This window comes from Pinus tabuliformis, chromosome 3_2, assembly GCF_031772625.1.
Source record: "Pinus tabuliformis cultivar Carrire ecotype Pingquan chromosome 3_2, CPIR1, whole genome shotgun sequence".
Taxonomy (NCBI): Eukaryota; Viridiplantae; Streptophyta; class Pinopsida; order Pinales; family Pinaceae; genus Pinus; species Pinus tabuliformis.
This window is the reverse complement of record NC_142302.1, coordinates 504,452,267-504,474,099: the sequence shown is the minus strand read 5'-3', so window position 1 is coordinate 504,474,099 and position 21,833 is coordinate 504,452,267.

Below are 21,833 nucleotides of genomic sequence, written 5' to 3'. Positions count from 1 at the left end.
CTCTTGGAGCTTTTATAAGGATAGAATGAAGTTCAAAAATTCTTTGATTCTCCTTTATAGCTTAGAAACTCGATTTTTGGCTTAATGGTTGAATGACATCATGTGTACTTTTTGATAAAATGACTATTGATTGATTTGAGTGCAGCATTATTTCTTCAAAAGGAAATGTTACTTTGATTCACTTTATTCCCTAATTGCTAACTCCCATGATGATGACCAAAATGGATGACATGACTCCCTAAATGGATATTGATGACTAATACAATGATGACCATCAAATACATATTGTAAACCATGAACTATATGGTGACCCGCTAATTCATTTGATGACCTATAATAGGAAATGATTACATGACCATGATGGTTGTTTATGACCTTGAATAAGTGGAGGGAGTAGCAATGACACCTAGACAATGACTTAGGACCATTTGACAACCAAGAAAGATGTCAAATTTTATTTTAAAATATAATAATTTGACCTAAGACTCTATCAACAACATGAAAGAGTAAATTTGATCATTGTGACTAATGGACACTAACAAAAGTCAAAAGGCAAATAGAGCAAACAAAGATGTTAATTCTACAAAAAATCAGAGCATCTAAAGAGACACTGCCGAAAAAGACAGGAATCCAAGGAGAATTCAAAAAGGGAGGAAAATCCAATGGAATCAAGTTCATGTATGATCGATGAAGTGTTTTCAATTTGTGATATTCCTAAATATTATGAAGATTGGCTATTAGATTTTGGCACATCTCGTCATACGTGTTTACATAAAAATTGGTTTTCAACTTATGAAGTTGTTGATGGTGGATATGTCCTTATTGGTAATAATATTTCCTATAAGATTGTTTGGGTCGGGAGTGTCAAAAAAAAAAAAAAATTGATGGTATTGTGAGAACATTAAAAAATGTATGACATGTACTTGGGTTGAAGAAAAATCTAATTTCTTTGGAAGTGTTGGATTCTAGTGGTCATAAATTCACAATTTAAGGTGGAATGTTGAAAGTGTCCAAGGGCACTTTAGTGATCATGAAGGATACGAAGACAGAAAACCTTTACAAGATAGTGGGAAGTACTTAGATAATTGAAGCAATAATGGTATTTAAGGAGGCAAATAAATCCACTCATTTATGGCAGCAGCAACTAGGTCATAAGAGTGAGAAGGGTCTTCAGGTATTGATTGACTGCAAATTACTTATGAATTTGAAATCTCTGAATTTAAGTTTGTGTAAACATTGTATATTTAGGAAATAGTGTAGATAGAAATATAAAGCATGAAGTCATAGCAATAAAGGTATTCTTACAACATTTATTCAGATGTTTGGGGACCATCCCCTACTATTTATTTCAGAGTATCATCATATTTTATGTTATTTATAGATGATTTCTATGGAAAGGTGTGGGTCTATTTATTAAAAAAAAATGATGTGTTTAAAAAATTTGAACAATTTTTAATTATGGTAGAGAAGAGAATTGGTAGGACAATCAAATGTCTAATAATGGATAATGGAAGCGAGTTTACTTCTTTATAATTTGAATAATATTACAAGCAAGTTGGGATCATAACACAGAGCCATGATTAATACTCCTCAGCAAAATAGTGTGGCAGAACGCATGAACATGACTCTTCTGGAAAGAGCAAGGAGCATTATAAGTAACGTCAGTTTGCAACAAGAGTTATGGGGACAAGCAATTAGTACTACTTGTTATTTGGTGAATTGATCATTATCTGTTGTAACAAACTGCAAAATTCTTGAAGAGGTATGGACAGGGCATCCATGTGATTATTTGAATTTAAATATTTTTGGTTGTGACACATGTATGCACTTATTCCTAAGAATTAGTGTTCTCAATTAGATCCTAAATCAAAGAATGTCTCTTTTTTGTTTATGAAGATGTTGCTAAGGGATATAGGTTGTGGGATCCTACTACACGTAAAATCGTATAGAGATGTGATATTTGATGAGTCTTCTCTTACTAAATCAGATAATGTAGAAAATGTTGTGAAATAGGATCAAACACCAAATTGACAAATTTAGTTTGAGACAAAACCATCGACAAACACATGGAAGCAAGAAGAAGCTTCTAGGAATAAAGAAGTTGTAGATGTTGAAGACACTCAAGAAAGTGTTGAAGTTCCAAACCAACACCAAGAAGATCTACATGGGAGAGAAAAGCTATGAAAAGGTATACAAAGTTTATTTCACCTACTTGTTTAGTTATCGATGTTAAAGAAGCTTCTTATTATCAGGAAGTAGTAAATGATATCAACATTGAAAAATGGAAAGCAACAATGAAAGAGGAAATGGATGTCTTGGAGAAAAACAATATGTGGGACCTAGTAGAACTCCCAAAAGATAGGAAGGTTGTTGGATGAAAATGGGTCTTCAAATTGAAAAGAGACGATGGTAATATTGAAAGTTATGGCCAAACCAATTGCAAAAGGTTACTTTCAGATGCCAGGGTATAGATTTACATGAATTTTTTTTGTTGGTTGTTAAGCTTGTTTTAGTTCACATTGTGTTAGCACTAGTTGGTTTGCTTGACTTAAAGTTTGAACAATTAGGATGATAAAACAACATTCTTGCATGGATAATTGGATGAGGAGAATTATATGGAACAACCATAAGTGTTTTGCAACATCGCAATGGAAGATTAGTTTGCAAGCTCAGGAACCATTGTATGCCCTGAAGTAGTTGCCTAGGAAATGGTACAAGAAGTTTGATGCCTTCATGATGAGCTAGAATTATACTTGAAATGAGTATGATCATTGTGTGTACTTTAAAATTTTAAATGGCATATGCATTATCTTAGTGTTATATGTTAACGATATGCTCATTGCAAGTAAAAGCGTGGAAGAGATCAACAGGTTGAAGGCTCAAATAGCTAGGACATTTGATATGAAAGATCTAAGAGATGCAAAACAAATCTTGGGCATTGAAATACACATATATAGGGAAAATGGTAAACTAAGGTTTTCATAGCAGAAGTATGTAGAGAAAATACTTGGGAAGTACAACATGAAGAATGTGAAACCGGTTAATATCCCTTTTACTTCTCGTTTAAACTTTCTTTTGTCTTATGTCCTAATGATGAAGAAGAAAATGTGTACATGTCTTGCATACCGTTGTTAATACAATAGGAAGTATGATGTATGGATGGTTTGTACTAGAATCAAAGTTACCGATCAAACGAAAAAACTACCTAGTACCGTTTTTTTAAGGTAGCAAAAAGTCACCCGATTTTGAAAAGTGGTGATTCATAGTACACATTTTTTTTAGCAATTTTTGGTACTTCAAATTTTCTTATGTATCAAGTATGAACATTTTTTTTTAAATGTTAGTGATTTTCATGTTGATTTTGAAAAGGGTTGATGCAACATCAACACATTTCCTTTTAGGGTTTATTTTTGACACTTTAAATTTTTTATATATATCACGTATGAACATTGTTTTTAAAATGTTAGTGATTTTCATCTTGATTTTGAAAAGTGTTGATGCAACATCAACCATTTTTTTTAGAGGGTTTATTTTGTCCACTTTAAATTTTCTAATGTATTAAGTGTGGATATTTTTTTTTAATTTTGGTGATTTTCATATTAGTAATAAAACATAAAAATAAAATAAAATAAAAAATAAAATTATATATATATATATATATATAATAATAAAATAAATAAAAAAATCAAATAAAAAAAACAAAAAACCTTAAAAATGTAAAAAAAAAAACAAACAAAAAAAAATGAAAAATGTCAAAAAATAAATAAATAAACGCACAAATAAATTCAAAAAAACACATAATTTAAAGAAAACAAAAAAAAACATCAAAATCAATTTTTTTTTAAAATTAAAAATAAAAAATAATAATAATAATAATAATAATAAAAATTAAAAAATAATTAAAATACTATATATATATATATATATATATATATATATATATATATATATAAAATGAAAAAAAAAAAAGAATAAAAAAAAAAAGAATTTAAAATAATAAAAGATTGGCAATCGGCCCTGCCCTGCAGCCACTTTGGTAGGAGGCCGATTCCGATTCCGGAATCGGCCTCCCCACTGAGGTGGTCGTGGGGCCTGGCCCCTGGGCGGGTAGGGAGTTGGCGCTCAACTCCCCACCCGCTAAGGATCTAAGCTCCGCGACGACCTGGGCAGGGAGGCCAATTCCCAGAACTAGCCTCCTTGCCCAAGTGGTTGTGTGGCCGGGCGATTGTCATTATATATATATATATATATATATATATATATATATATATTTAAATGAATTTATTTTTAAAATTTTATTTTTATTTATTTTTTTTCAATTTTTATTTTTAATTTTTTTTAAATATGTTTTTTTTTTTTTTCTTCTTTTTGTATATTTTTTTTTTCAAAAAAATTTGTTATTAAAAAAATTGTTTCAATGTTTTTTTTTCAATTTCAATGTTTTTAATTATTATTTCCAATGTTTGTAATTATTATTTTTAAAGTTTTTTTAAATATTTTTTAATTTGTTTTCTTATTTCTTTATTTTTATTTTATCGTTTTTTTTTTTCAATTTTTGTTTCTTTTTACAAGTTTACTTTTTTTAAATGTTTTGTTTATTTCTATTTCTTTTAAGGTTTTGTTTTTTTTTCATCAATATTATTTATTTGTTTTAGATGTTTCTTTTTTGGTTTTTTTTGTCTATTTTTTAAATTCTTTTCTTAAATTATGTTTTATTTTAAATGTCTTTTTTTTTCATTTTATTTTTTTATGTTTTTAATTTTGTTTGTTTGTTTGTTTGTTTTTTACTTTTTTCTTTTTATAAGTTAATTTTTTTATATATTTTTTATATTGTATTTTTTTGTATCACGTTTTTTAATTTTTTTTTTTATGTTAAAATATATATTTTTATTTATTTGTTATTATTTTTTTCCATTTTTGTGTTTTTTTTTTTCCCTTTTTTTATAGTTTTATTTTCAATGTTTTCATATTCTCAATATATTTGATTGGAAATTTATGTTAAGATAACAAATGTGTAGAAGTAATAAGTCCAGGAGAACAATTTTTTGTTGATGGTGTACTTCCTTAATGGTCAATAAAATTATGGAAACAATAATTTTTTTTTGCATAATCTTTAATATGTTTATTAGTTTCCATTTATTAAATTGTAAAAAAACAAATCAATTTTAATATTATTATTATTGTAATATATGAAAATGAAATTAAAATATATATATATATATATATATATTTCTCAATAATGAAATATAGTTTTCAAAAAACAATTTGCAAATTTCAAAATCTTAAAATTATTTAAAATTAAAATATTGACACAAATTTCCAAAAAAAACAAATGTTTTAATGGAAAGAGTATCAAAAACTCCAAAATCACATATAAATTCATTTGTTTTGTAAAATTGTTCATTCATCATAATTGAAGTGTTTTTTATCAAGTGACTTCAATACATTATATAAAAAAGACATCATATTTAATAAATTGTTATTAATATGATAAATTTCAAATAAAAATAAATTAATATAAATTAAATGGTAATAATTTCTTTTAATAATATTAACACCATGGTTGAAAATTGTTGGAATTTTGAGGATTTTCATAGAGATGATATTTTATCTTTAATGTTATCCTTGGAATTTTAAGGCTTTTGAGAGACATAATATTTTATTTTTAATATCATACTTAAAAATCGTTGGAATTTTAAGGTTTTTTAGAGTCATGATAATTTATCTTTAATGTCATTATTAAAATATGTTGACAATTTACCATGAAAAAAAAAATCCAACATCAACACTTTCTGTTTTCACGGTTTTTTTGCACCAAAAAATTGGCTTTTACTTCCATTTTTAAAAAATGTTGAAAATTTACCCTGAAAAAAAATAAAATAAATAAATAAATAAATAATAATAATAATAAATTCCAACATCAACACTTTCATTTTTAGGTTGTTTTTCCATTTTTTATGGGGTTTTGGGCTAGAGTACCCGTTTTGAGGTAATAGTTCTCGTTTGATCGGTAACTATGTTTAGACCTGATATTTCACATGCAGTAAGTGTTGTTAGCAAGTTCATAGAAAATCCAAGAAAAGAACATTCGACTACAGTGAAATGGGTACTTCGGTATCTTGGAGGCACTAGTGATTATCGTATCACCTTTAATGGTTGTTGATCCGTAAACTGTCATAGATATGCCACTAGATAGTTCATCACAATAAATCTGATAATATTATATTAAAAGTATGAGATTCTACACTATTATAGTTTTATTAAACTTAAAGATCTGTAGATTTAATTGTAATTAGTGCATGCATGAGAATGGAAATTATGTGGAAAAATAAAAAACGAAAAAACTAGCACATACAAAACACAAGATATTTTCTTTGGGGCCCTTTCGGGAGAAAACCCAATTGAAATGTGAGGTCGCTTCGCTCTCTTTCTCTATCTGGAAATATAGCAACAGATACAAAGAAGTAATGTGTGTGGCCTATGGACTGCTACAGTGCAAAGATCCTCTCTGTGTGCTCTACCCCCTATCTCTCTTAGCTATCTTTGTTCATCTATGGAACAAAATGCTCTCGAAAGAATGGAATGTCTCTTCTTCCTAGTGGCCTAGTTATAACATAGTCTGATAGCCTACTAGTTGTTAATTTTGGCTACATCATCTCTTAACTAGAGTTACAATATAGACTCTTCTAGAATTTTTTACATCATAATCACATGGCTAACCCATTTTCTATGAATAATGGGGGTTGACACGACATCCTCTAGAATTATAGGTGTGAAAACAGGAAGGTCAACTTCTAAGTGGCATAACTTGGCATATGAACTTTGATTGACGCACTCATTGCGTTGTTGGAAAGATATTTGTATGTAGAATAGCATGAAATGGGGTGGCACTAAAGAGGTAAAGTTTTACCCCCAAAAAACACCATTTGATGCCTCAAAATGCTCTGGGAAGGTTTTAGACCTTGTTTTGCCAAATTGGGTCCCACCGGTAAAAACGGTCCCATGAGTTGATTCCTCCATTTTTTCCACTCCAAATGTGTCGATATGGATGGCAAACAATATAATGATCCAAACCAAATCACACCTTCCCAGTTTGAGAGGTTTTCGGTCACCAAAAGCTTTTACGGAATGAGGTGAGGAAATTTTTTCTCCACATTCTCTCTCGTGTACCATTTAGTTTTTCGTGGAAATTATCCCTTCAATCCAATCTGTCAAAAGCCATGTTACCCCTGTCTTGTAGTTTTGGACCTATTCTGCAAAACTGTATCTTCTGTCAACTATGCCTGAGTATCTAGTGCCAAATCCTCCACAGAAGGTAGTACTTGTTCCTCTTCCCGATTTAGCATGGAAGGCTCATAGAGTTTTAGATTATGTACATTCACAATTGAGTAAAAGTGCATATATGGTGGTAAACTGAGTTGATAGGCATTATCACCCACCTTTTACAGTATCTCAAAGGGACCATACCTCAAAACCTTCATTTTCTTACCAGGTCCTTGCAGCCTCTCCTTGTTCAACTATAACCATATTTTGTCTCCCACCTTGAATGACTTCTCTATTTTTTGTTGACCATGTATGGCTTTATACTTCTCTTATGACTTACGTAGTATTTATTGTACTTGTATAGGGATATGTTTGGTCTTATCTATAAAATTTCCGTCCCTCAAAGCATCTCCTATAATATATTCCTTCACTCCTCCTTGTTGCCCATATGTAATATTCAAAGGTAAAGGTAGAAAAATTCCAAAATAAGTATCAAATGGGGACTTTCATGTAGAAGTGTGCACTGCTCTGTTGTAAGAATGTTGTATATATACCAAATTTGCATCCCAAGCCTTCAGATGCATCTGGTTATACCCCCTTAGAAGCTACACCAAAGTCTTGTTCACTACTTTTATCTACCCATATGTTTGTGGATGGAATGTTGTCCATATCTTCAACTTTATGTCCATATTCCCCCACAATGTAGTCTAGAATGCACTGAGAAACCTTACATCCTTGTCTGAAATGATGCTCCTTGGTATCCCAAAGTGCACTCAAACTTGTCCAAAGAACAATTTTTAGCTTCTTGCCCACTGATGGTATTTTTACAAGGCATCAGAACACACATCTTATTAACCCTGTTAACTACCATGAACAGGTAGTCATGTCCCTTCCTGGTTTTCGTTAAATCTCCCACAAAGTCCATGGAAATGTTTTCCCAAGGACGAGTAGGTACAGGTAAGGGATGATATGGACCAATTTTCCTATTTCTAAGCTTGCTGATACAACAAAGCATGTATCATCTTATGAACCTAGCTACCTGCCCTTGCATCTTGGGCCAATACACATACCTCTGCAAGTTAGCCACGGTTTCCCTACACCAAAGTGCCCTGCAACCTTGGAGGTGTGAGCCTCTCTAATCAGTTGCAATCGCTCACCTTTAAGAATACATAACTTATCCATCCTAAAGATGGTAGTCAACCATGTTATCGCCATCATGCACATGACTTTGACTCTGCAACTGCTGATACACGTCCTTAAAGTCCTCATCTTCTAAATATGCCTCTTTGTATGCATGATGGGTGAATGGCTCCATGTGCACAAGGGTCGCCAAAGTTGTGATATTTGATGTAGGTGGCCTTGAAAACATGTCAGCCAACTTGTTTGTGCTTCCCTTCTTATACTTGATCACTGATGGACCCTATAATTGCAACAAGAATGTTGAAACTCCAAAGGCTACCAACTTAAATTATGAACATGGGGTTCGTACAAACTTAAGATGTGTTAGCACTATATGTGTAGCATACCATGTATTCTCCTTTCGTTGATCTAATGTAATAGAGTGAATATCATGAAATCTAACTTAAACTAATTGTAGAAATGGAAATGTTACTTTCTCAAATGTAAATACTAATCCTAATTGTAGAAATGGAAATCAAACACTAGCCTAATTGAAGGATGTGAAAGTTGCATTGAAAAGGAAACCAAGTTTAAACTTAAAAATAAAGAAAGTAAACTAATATAACATGAATAAAGGAAAGAGAATGTAATCAATCATTGCATTCCAAAGAGGTTAGAACCATTGACAGAGTTCATTATATACTTCATGTGGAAATCAAGGAAATCATTATTGTGTTATTCAATTCATAAATCTTTCCATTAACCCAAATTGTTGAAATGTGTTGTAAGGGTAGAAAAGAAAATCCTAAGTGGTATTTGGTCTTCCTCAATCATGGATTTAAATCCCAGTGGTCATTATTCATCTAGACTAAGTCAAAGTTGCAGTGGGGATCAAAACTGGTGAAGGAAAGTGATGCTGCAGGTTTGCTACACAAGATTGATACAGGAGGCATGTAATGCTACAGGAGTGAGAATATTGATATATTCCCATGTAAATCAAATTCAAATGGCATGGAATTTTTTTTTTATTAAGTAGGATGTCTTGGGTCTCCATTCAAAGTGGAATCACTCCAAAATACCCCTGTTAAAATGTGCTAAAAAATAGGAGAAAATTACTACTATAAAAACTGGAAATTCAAAAATTAGTGAACTAGTTAACCTATCAAATGCCTAACCTAATCAAGTGAAAATGAAATGAGGTAAATTTTTTATTAACTTGAATATTTTTATGACTTAATCCAAGTGGAATCAACTGAAATGAAGCTCATTAACACGTTCTAAAAAATAGCATAAAATTACTACTGTTTTTCTACAAGGGGCTTTTAGAAATTCTAGATTTGTGAACTAGTAAATCAATTCAAGTAGCTCAATGATAAACATGATCTTTCAAATTTTTTCTAAGGATACATCATGCTTGTAACTCCATAAATAACCTGAAAAATAGCTTACTTCAATCATTTAACCTTGTCCTACAGCAAAAAAAACATCAATACTAAATGAAGAAATAGGAAAAAACAAAAATAAGAGATGCATATGGATAAGAAGTGAAAAGAAGAAAATAAAAATATACAAAAGACCTCTGAGGTTCCTCAGATGGACAAGCCCAAGGATAGTCAAAGTCCTATGAATGAGATGAAGCTTTAGAAGCTAAAAATGACACCAAACTTCATTATTTGAAGTAATCCATGTACATCCCTGCTAGAAATGAAAGTGGAGCTGCAAAAATATAAGTTTTATCCATAAGAAGACTACAAAATATATGCCCCTAGAGGAAAATTAGAATTGGTAATTATAAAAATTGATGAGAAGCATTCTCCTTGAAAGGAGGAAGATTTCCCCTCCAAAATCTCTCAAATAGTGGATCTGGTTCTCAACACTAGGAATCTGCATTAAATGATAGGGAACATATTCCTAGATTTTCTCAAACACTAGAGCTCCAGAATTCATGCAATAATTTCATAATATCTCATTGATTTATTATATAATATTGATCTTCCTATAGAAAGGAGAAAGTCACTAAATTATCTCATCCTCCAAATCTACATAATCTACACAATATTCTTGCAAATTTCTACGAAAATAAATAATATTAGGCACATAATAAGCAAGGATAAACCAAATTCCTAAGGACCCATTAATACTACAAATTAACTCTATGATGTGCAAGTAAGGGGGTCAAATACATGTTTTAAGTGTCTATAAATAATCAAATGGGCCTAATAAAATAGACAATTTTGGGGCCCATCATCTCCCCCCTACTGAAATTGTTGCTCACCCTTGAGCAACCTAGCCTTCTTCCTCTTTCTTTCCTTTGTCATGGTGTCCTTTGGTATCTTCTTGATGTCTTAGGTAGTTGTAGAGGTGGTTTCTTTTGAATAGAACTCAACCATGGATGGTCTTGCTCTAGTTGTCACTATAATCATGATACTAGTTTGATGGGCAAACTTGGTGTTGTTGTCCCACATCCTCTAGCTTTGGTTTTGCAATATGCACTCATATATGAGTTACGCCCCTCTCTTTTTCCAATTTGAATAAGAGGGGTACTACAAATTTCATCGGGAATAATCCTTCCTGCTTTCACAAATTTATAATAGGACTCCAGGTTAGGTTGTGGTTCAAGCTCTTGGAGTTCCTGGGGGCCTATTTCTACCTCTTTTGATGTTGTTGCCTCCTCCTGTAGCACTTTTTCTAAATATGTTCCTTCCTGTAGCAACCTTGTCTTTCTCTTGTAGCACCCTTGCTTTCTCCTGTAGCAAGGTTGTTTGTGCTTTTAGTTTCTTAGTTGTGGTTGATCTAGTGGTTGGCCTTGTCATGGATGTCACAAGTTGTTTACCCTTGGCTCTAGGGGAGGTGTCCTCCTCAATTTTCCCTTCCCTTGGCCCCAATTCTTTTCTTGTTGGCTAGCTGACTCTTTAATTTTGATGGGGACTGTTGAAGGAGGTTGAGGGTGATGAAAATGAGGCTAGATGAAAATGAGACTAATGGTGATGAAAACAAGGTTGGTGGTGATGAAAACAAAGTTAGATGAAGACGAGGCTAGTGGGAGATGAAAATGAGGCTAGGTAAAGATTGAGTTTGGTGAAGTATTTGGCTTGTGGATGGTTGCCTTTATTGACCCCCAATACTTAGACACACAAAAGAGAAATTACAAAACATTCATAAATCCCAAAGGATTCGATAACATTCCTTTCCTACTTTTGGATCAGATTGTTGGATGTGATTTCATATTGGAGTCAGGCCATATACATCATGATATCAGAGGGTGATGACTTTTTTTCTTGTTCCAGGTGCATGTCTTCAGAACTTGATTATACCTTGACTGATAACTTTGTTGTGTGTGTGTGTCTCTATGATGTATAGGTTGTTGTTGCTAGTGGAATGACTTCCCAGGGATGATGTATCCCTTCTTGGTTTCACACATGGATTCCTCATTCTTTTGTTGGTGGAAAAAAGAGATCTCAGAGATTTCTATTATGATTGCACAGGTTACTACAAGAGGAGTTTTCTTCTTGTAGCAGCGTTTTAATCCTCCCTTGAAGTCCTTAGAGTGCATGATGGTGTTGAGGTTAATGATGAAAAGCTATGAGGACAGGTTTGGAGTCATGAGTGAATAGAGTAGGCATCGGAAAAATAGAAAACAATGGCTTCTTTGGTTTTTCTCTTCTTCTTTTTTTTAGAGGTAAGACAGAGTGGAAAATTTGAGCAAGTTTTGGTGAAATGGAATGGATAGGTGATGGATGGGTGATGAGTAAATCATTGCAGGGTCTTCTTCATCATTTCCTCGAGGCATCATGGCCTTTTGGGTTGTTCTTCTCATTGGATCTCCCTCAAGTAGCTACATAAACTCTTCTTGTAGCATTAGAGGACCTTCCTGTAACATTATAGTGAGGAGGTGAAATTTGATTTTTTGGTTGATTAGAGGGTGGAGAGAGATGGTTATATGAGTGAGGGGTATGTAGATGAGATGGTATGGATTGAAGGATGGAGAAGAGCTTGTAGGTAAGCTTCTAAAGCGATTATGGTCCTTCCTATAGCATTTCAGGACAGTCTCCTGTAGCAGAATTGTTTTCTTCATATCTCTCAAATGGTAGACTAGCATGACTTGAAATATTTTGAACATGTTTCCATTATCCTTATGCACCTCCCCATAAAAAAAAATTTCCAATGGATACAAGAATCTCGAGAAAACTTTAAAATGGTTGTAGGTGATGGAGATCGATTTCTTGAAAAAGTGTGCACTGGAATTAGTTGAAATTGTTTGAGCATGTTACCATCATCCATATGCATCATCCCATGAACATCTTGGCCAATGGGTGCATGGTTTTCAAGATATGATAAAAATAATTTTATGCTCTGTGTATTTTGGCATCCTATAGCATTTTAGAACATTGAGGAAAATGAATGGGAAATGCTTGGAAATGATGGGTAGATGTTGGAAATGGATGAGGGTGATGGATTGACATGGCCTTGATCCTATTGGAGCACTTGAGAAAATGAGGACAAAGACCAAGTTTAATTTTCTTTGAATAGGCTTTTGATCAACTTTTCTTTTGGTATCTAACTTGCTTTCGTTGCTTGCAGAGGTTGGCGAGCACCTGCATTCATCAGAGAGAGATACATGGAGCAAAGAATTTTTTTCATTTTTCATTTTTTATTTCTTTTTCTATCCTACTTGAAGAAAACAAAATCTCTTTCAAGTATAGGAATACTTCAAATGGAGCCATGTGCACATCAGATAACAAATAAGCTCTTGTGTAAGCTCAAAATATATGCTTTGACATGTCCCTGAATGTGAGAGACAAACTACTTTAACTGAGATGTAATCAAGAATTGTTGAAGAACAGTGTGTTGTTGCAACTTGTTGATTTTCTGGAACCAAGCCTCAATATAGATTTGATGCCCTTGGTTTGCTTGCTCATCTAGATCATTCTTCATATATTTTTCTACCATGAAATTCAAATCTTCATCTTTTTGTTGATTATTCTCTTGAACACATGGAGGATATGATGGTAAACATGAGGGAACTTTTTCAATCTTTGATTATGATGTTTGCTCTCCATCAAGTGGAAACCATGATTCTTTAGTCTTCTCATTTGAATCTTCTTTTTATGAATGTTGTCTTTCAATGACATCAAGAGAATCTCCTTTTTGAAATATTCTTCCTAAGTTAATATGAACACCATTTAGATCAAGAGGAGATGTTTAGAGGTGTTGTACCTCAGCAGTATAAGTGGGTTGAGCTACTTCCCTGTGTGGGTTTGAAAATGGTGGTACAGGTAGTTGAGTAAGAGTGGATCTTTGAGATGGATGTGGTTGGGGTTGTGGTTATGGTGGAGGTGGATGGTAGGGATAACATGGAGTTGGGTATGGAGGGTATTGAGGAAAATATTGAGGATATTGTGAATTACTCTTATAAGTTCATTGTCAACCTTGTTGCCAAGATTGGTTTTGGGATTAAGATGGCCAAGGTTTCCAAGGAAATAGTGTGTTCCAATTACTTTGAGATGGATGTGCATAAGCTTGAAATTGTGAATTAGGTTCTTGCTTCCATGGTTTTCTTGGAACTACATAACATAGTTGCTTTGGTGATTGACTTGCTCCATTGTCCTCTTGGTAAACTTCCTTCAACCTCAATAATGATGGAAATATTTAATAGCACGTGATTCTGCATGGACAACACAAATATCAGCATCTTCTTTTTCCTCATTTTCATTCTTAATATTTATACTTGTTCACTAATATTTCTAAGAAATTTTGTTTTAAAGTTATCAAGCACATTTCCAAGTTTAACTTTACTTACCGATCTTGATGTTGATATACTTACTCTTTCCCTTCCTCTTGATATGTGTTTGCATGTTTCACAAATTTCTCCAAATGATAATTGGTATACATCATCTGTATTCATGATATCATGGAGATCAATCCACTCATCCCTAATTGTTCTACGTAAAAGGGTTTTTAGTGTGTCAGATCCTAAATTATGTAATTTTTCCCTCCTAACATTATACATGAACCTCTCTATTAGATCCTCGAGGCTTTCATCTTCTTTTTTATTCATTCTAAATGTTGGGTGTGTGTTATATTATTTTCATGACTAGCCCCACGTGCATGCATTTTTCATATTATGTGGATGGACCTATCTATGATTTTGTGCATGGGTTTTGCACATAGTTTTGGGCATGATGGTTTTCTACCCATGGTATTTTGTAGATCCGGTCAAAGGAACTGCGGTTATGTTCTAATCCAAGGTTAACAGATTAGGGTTTATGAATGCTTCGGCATATATATATATATATATATATATATATATATATATATATGTGTGTGTGTGTGTGTGTGTGTGTGCGCGTGTGTGTGTATTGTAACATTGAAAGGAATATAATAAAAAATCAATCCTTTAGTCTCAGTTTTGTGATCTAGGGGAAAATCTATGTGTATATATGTTTTATGTTTTATGTTTTATGCTCTCGCCATTGTTTATTTTTATTTTTAAAATTCGTATGCAGGTAATTTATGTACAGTTTTAAAACCTACATTTGGTATCAAAGTTGTTTCGGCTTCAAGGGGATGTCTTTGTTGCTGAGGGGTTTTGCTCGGGCTTGTGATAAACCTTGTTCAATGGGAGATCTGCGAAATCAATTCTTGCGGTCAAAGAAGATGGCGAGCAGTGGAAAGATAAAGATCGAGAAATTTAATGGTCATAGTTTTGAGTTGTGGAAATTCAATATGGAGGATCTACTAGTGGATAAAGATCAATGGATCACGATAGAGCTAGGTACTAAACCAACGACAATGTCAGATGAACATTGAATGAAGTTGGATCGGAAAGTAAAAAGCACAATACAGTGGTGTATCCCATATTCAGTATTGTTGATTGTATTAGGGGTAGCTACAGTGAAGGCTTTGTGGGAAAAGTTAGAGAGTTTGTAACAATCTAAGTCTCTGGTGAACAAACTATTTCTATGGAAAAAGATGTATAACCTAAAGATGAAGGATGGAGACTCGGTGACAGAGCATCTAAACGCCTTTAATATTGTGGCAAGTCAATTGTTATCTATTTATATTAAAATTTCAGATGAAGATAAGTACATTAGTTTTTTGTATTATCTACCATATTCGTGGGATAGTATGGTTGTTGCAATAGGTAGCAATACACCTACCTTGAAGTTTCATGAAATAGTCTCATCCTTGTTGTTGGAGATGAGACGAAACAGTATGGAAGTCTAAAATGGAGATGTCTTGTATGTACGAGGACGGTCCCTTAACAAAAACAAAAAAAGTCCTCGAGTGGGATATCGAAATCAAGAAGGAGATCTAAATCTCTGGAAAAACCATAAAGGTATTGTTGAAAATGTGGAAAGGAATGGCACTTCAAAATGGATTGTAGATCTAAAGCTCCTAAAAAAGGAAGGGATCTGATGAAGCTCCTTCTACAGAAGAAGAAACCACCTCAGATGAAGATGGGGATATATACTTGGCTTCTTCTTCAAGTACACATGTAGATCATGAGGCATGGTTGATTGACTCAGGTGCATCATTTCACTGGGGAGTGGTTTTGCGAGTATGATAAATATGATGGTGATGATATCTTCTTAGGGGATGACAGGAAGGCTAGAATCATTGGACGCGGAAAATTCAAGTTGAAGTTAAAAAGTGGAAGGATTAGAACACTTCTGGGTGTTCTGCATATTCTTGCTCTGGCCATAAATATGATTTTTGTAAGCAAGATGGATGATACAGGTGCAAAATCGGTGTTCGAGAAAGATACATGCAAGATAGTTTGAGGAGCATTAGTATTGATGCGGGGAGTTTGGATTGAAACTTTGTACAAGATTTTGGGTAGTATTGTTATTGATGGGTTCAACAATTCTGTGGTTCCTGACAGTGGAGCAAAAAAGTCTAGTGGTCTATGAATAAAAGACCATGCTATGGCATCAAAGGCTTGGATATATTGGAGAGAAAGGTTTTCGATTAATTCATGGTACTAGTATGGTAGAAAGTATGTCTAATTTCTCTCTGGATTTCAATTTTTGTGAACATTGTGTATATGGGAAGCAAAATCGAGTGAGTTTCCCTTTTAGTGCTAAGAGGGTGAAAGAGATATTAGAGCTTGTACACAATGATGTGTTTTGACATGTGTTAGTTCCATCACTAGGTAAGTTTGTGTACTATGTATCATTTATAGATGACTTCCCAAAGAATACATGGTTATATTTCCTCCGGAAGAAATCTAAAGTCTTTGACAAGTTTAAATAATTTAAGGCTCTGGTGGAAAACTAGACAGAAAAGAAGATAAAGGTGTTGATGATAGATAATGGTGGAGAGTTTTGCAAGAAGGAATTTGAAGAGTTTTTTAAGAAGTGTTGTATAGAACAACAGAATACTACTCCATATACACCTCAGTAAAAAGGAGTTGCAGAAAGAATGAACAAGACGTTGATGGAAAAGGCAAGAAGCATGCTTAGTGGTGTCGTGTTAGGACAGGAATTCTGGAAAGAGGCAATGGATATTGCATCTTACCTGGTCAACAAATCACCTTCATCAACGTTGGAGGATAAGACTCCACATGAGATATGGATTGTTAAGAAAACCTCTCTTTCACATCTAAGGGTATTTGGTTGTGATGCATATGTACATGTTCCAAAGGAGAAAAGAACCAAGTTGGATAGTAAATTTGAAGGTGCATCTTTATTGGGTATAAGAATAGTTTAAAAGTTTATAAGATTTGGAACCCAAAAACAAGGAAGGTTGTGTATAGCCGAGATATGGTGTTTAGAGAGGTGAAATATGTTATTAAACATGAACCCTACAAAGGAACCTGAGAAGATAGAGTTTGAGTTAAAGGAGTAAGAATCAGACTCTACAACAGAACAAGAATCAGAAGATGAAGAGCCACAAAATTCAGCCGTGAGAAGATCAATTCGAAGAAGTAGGCCACTAGAAAGGTATAGTCCATCTTCTTTCTGTTCAAAATTTTCTTTGTCTATCACTGATGATGATCCCGGAATTGCCAGGGAGGCAGTAGATTCAGAGGATGGTAAACTCTGGAAATATGCCATGGTTGATGAAATGCCATATTTGGACAAAAGTGAGCCTTGGGATCTAGTGGAGTTGTCGGCTGGAAGGAAACCCATTGCAAGCAAATGAGTGTTTAAAAAGAATACAAATGCAGAAGGTAAGATGGAAAAATACAAACCTCAGTTGGTAGAAAAAGGTTATTCTCGGGTGCCAAGAATTGATTTTGGTGGTATTTTGTCTCTTATTGTCAAGGCAGTTTTTATTAGATTACTTTTATCTATTGTGATTCTTTTGATTTTGTGGTAAAACAGATAGATGTGAAGACAACATTTCTTCATGAGTATTTGGAAGAAGAGATCTACATGAAGCCACCTGAAGACTTTGTGGTGAAGGGTAAGAAAGAACTGGTATGCAAGTTAAAATAGCCTTTGTATGGGTTAAAACAGTCACCAAGGATGTGGTATCAGAAATTTGATACATATACACGAGGACTTCGCTTCACCGGAAGCAAAGCAGATCACTATGTGTATTTTAAATTAATTGGTGACCATGTTATTTATCTGGTCTTGTAAGTGAATGATATGTTGCTGATTGGAAATGACAAAGAAATTATCTAGGACTTGAAGACCAAATTTTTCTCCAAATTCAACATGAAAGATCTTGGTGTTGCACACTGTATTTTGGGCATGAAAATTAAACAAGATCGGACAAAGAGGAAGCTCTGGTTAAACTAGAGGAATTATGTCAAGACAATACTGCAAAGGTTTAATATGCAGGATAGTAAACCATTGAAGGTTCATATTTCTGTAGGTGTAAAGTTATATGTTGAATAGTGTCCCAAGACACAAGAAGAGGAAGAGGATATGTCATGTATTCTATACGCAAGTGCAGTTTGTATCCTGATGTATACAATGGTCTGTAATAGAACAGACATTGCACATGTAGTGGGAGTACTGAGCAATTTTATGTCAAAACATGGGAAGGAGCATTGGATAGCAATGAAGCGAGATTTCAGGTATTTGCATGGCTCTAGTGATTATGGTCTGTGCTACCAACGAATACCGCGATTGGATACATTTTTGGACATTTGTGGCTTTGTTGATGCAGACTAGGTTGGAGATCAAGATCAAAGAAGATCTACAAGTGGGTATGTGTTTAACCTATTTGGAGGTGCAGTCAATTGGATGAGCAAGAGATAGTCTGTAGTGGAACTTTCAACTACAAAGGCAAAATACATGGCAGCCACTCATGTAAGAAAGGAAGCAGTTTGATTTCAGAGATCAAGATCAAAGAAGATCTACAAGTGGGTATGTGTTTAACCTATTTGGAGGTGCAGTCAATTGGATGAGCAAGAGATAGTCTGTAGTGGAACTTTCAACTACAAAGGCAAAATACATGGCAGCCACTCATGTAAGAAAGGAAGCAGTTTGATTTCAAAGATTGTGTTCAAGTATGGGGTTAGTATAGAGAGATATAAGGATAGATTGTAACAGCCAAAGTGCGATTTTCTTGGCAAAGAACCCCGCTTATCGTTCAAAAACAAAGCACAATGATGTTCAGTATCACTTTGTGAGGGCTATGGTTGAGAACAAAAAGGTGTTGTTGGTAAAGGTAGACACTTTGAAGAATGTTGCAGATGCATTAACGAAGTCTATGAGCACTAAGAATTTTTCTTGATGTAGAGAGACAATGGGCATTGCACAGTTAGACCAATGATTAATCTCTCCTGGACCCGTATGTGGAAAGAAAACAACAAGTGAGAGAATGTTGGGTGTGTATTATATTATTTCCACAACTAGCCCCACGCGCATGGAGTTCGCATTTAGGTGGGTGGACCTACTTATGGTTTTGTGCATGGGTTTCACACATGGTTTTTGGCATGATGGTTTTGTGCATGGGTTTGGCACATGGTTTTGGGCATGATGGTTTTCTTCCCATGGTATTTTGTAGATTCGGTCAAGGGAACTACAGTTATGTTTTAATCCAAGGTCAATGAATCGAGGTTTATGAATGCTTGGACATGTATATATATGTATTGTAACATTAAAAGGAATATAATGAAAAATCAATCTGGTAATCCCGGTTTTGGGATCCAGGGGGAAATCTTTGTGTATATCTATTTTATGTTTTATGCTCTTGCCATTGTTTGTTTTTTGTTTTTAGAATTTGTTTAAAACCTACATTAAAAATTTATTCTTTAAGATAATGATCTTTATATTTTTCTAGAAATATATTTTGCATATCATTCCATGATCTTATTGAATTCTCATGAATCATTTAAGAGCTCTATCCTTTAATGTTTCCATAAACAATCTCAACTTTTGAGTGTTTAGTAAGTAACCATAAGGTTTACAAAGGATTTCAAATTTAAAGAGAAACATTTCTAGATCCTCTGACCTCATACCATGGAAGTTGGGAAGGAAATATGGAGGGATTTTCTTCATATGAACACTGGCATCAGTATCTTGAATGGGAAATCCAAGAGGATCTTCTTCATTGTTATCGTCTCCATCCATTTCTTTTATCTTATCTGCCACCTCTTATTCTTCTACTTGCAAAAGTAGATGGTGATGTGGTTCTTACTGTACCACGTGATCAAATGGGAGGGGGTTGGTGTTGGAGAAGTATTTTTAATTTTTCTTTGAAACAGAATGATAATGCAATGCAATTTTCTGTTTTCAAAATGAAATATCTCTAATGAAATTTTTGTTCTTGCAGAAAGTAAAAAAAAATTAACCAACTATGGTAGAAAACAATGCATACTCTAACACCTCCCTTGAAGCAGTGCCAAAAAAGTGATGAGCCCTAGTATTGAAAAAAGAATGTTTCAACTCCAAAGGCTACCAAATTAAATTATCAACTCGAGGTTAGTACAAAATTAAGAGGTGTCGGCACTATATGTGCAACATACAATGTGTCATCCTTTCATTGATTTGATGTAAATGAGTGAATATCATGAAATCTAACATAAACTAAGCGTACAAATGGAAATTCTACTTTCTCAAATGTAAATACTAATCCTAACTGCAAAAATGGAAATGCTAATTTCTGAAATATAAATATTAATCCTAATTGTAGAAATGGAAATCAAACACTAGCCTAATTGCAGGATGTGAAAGTTGCATTGAAAAGGGAACCTAGTTTTAACTTAAGAATAAAGAAAGTAAACTAATCTAACATGCATGAAGGAAAGAGAATGTAATCAATCACTGCATTCCAAAGAGGTTAGATCCATTGACAGAGTTCATTATATACTTCATGTGGCAATCAAGGAAATCATTATTGTGCTATTCAATTCATAAATTTGTCCATTAACCCAAATTGTTGAGATGTGTTGCAAGGGTAAAAAGGAAAATCCTAAGTGGTCTTTGGTCTTCCCCAATCATGGATTTAGAGCCTAGTGATCATTATTCATCTATAATAAGTCAAAATTGCAATGGGGATTAAACCTGGTGAAAGAAAGTGATGTTATAGGTTTGCTACAGGCAATTGCTACAAGAGGCAGGTAATGCTACAAGAGTGAGAATCTTGCTAAATGACGAAGTAAATAAAATTCAAATGGGATGGGAAAAAAATTATTAAGTAGGATGTCTTAGGTTTCCATTCCAAGTGGAATCACTCCAAAATACCCTTGTTAACACATGCTAAAAAATAGTAGAAAAATATTACTCTAAAAACAGGAAATTCAAGAACTAGTGAGCTAGTTAACTTATCAAATGCTTAATCCAATCAAGAGAAAATGAAATGGGGTAAAAAAAAATTATTAACTTGAATGTTTTTATGGCCTAATCCAATTTGAATCAACTCAAATGAAGTTCATTAAAACATTCTAAAAATAATAGAAAATTATTACTATTTTGCTACAACGGACTTCCAGAAATTCTAGATTTGTGAACTAGTAAATCAATCCAAGTAGCTCAATGATGAAGATGATTTTTCAAAGTTGTTATAAGGATGCATCATGTTTGTGAAATTGTAAATAACCTTCAAAATAATTTACTTCAATCATTTAACTCAATCCTACAGTGAAAGAAGAATCAATACTAAATGCAAAAATAAGAAAAAACAAAAATAAGAGATGCATGTGAATAAGAAGTGAAAAGAAGAAAAAAAAAATTATACAAAAGGGCTCTGACACTTCTGGAATGGCCAAGCCCAAAGATACTCAGATTCTTATGGAATAGATCAAGCTTTAGAAGCTAACAATGACACCAAACTTCGTTATTTGAATCAATCTAAGTACATTCCTGCTAGAAATGAAAGTGGAGCTACAAAAATACAAGTTTTATCTACAAGAAGAATAAAAAATACATGCCTCTAGAGGAAAATTCGAATTGGTACTTATACAAATTGTTGAAGAAGAATTCTCCTTGAAATGAAGAAGTTTTCCGCTCCAATATCTCTTAAATAGTGGATCTGGTTCCCAACACTAG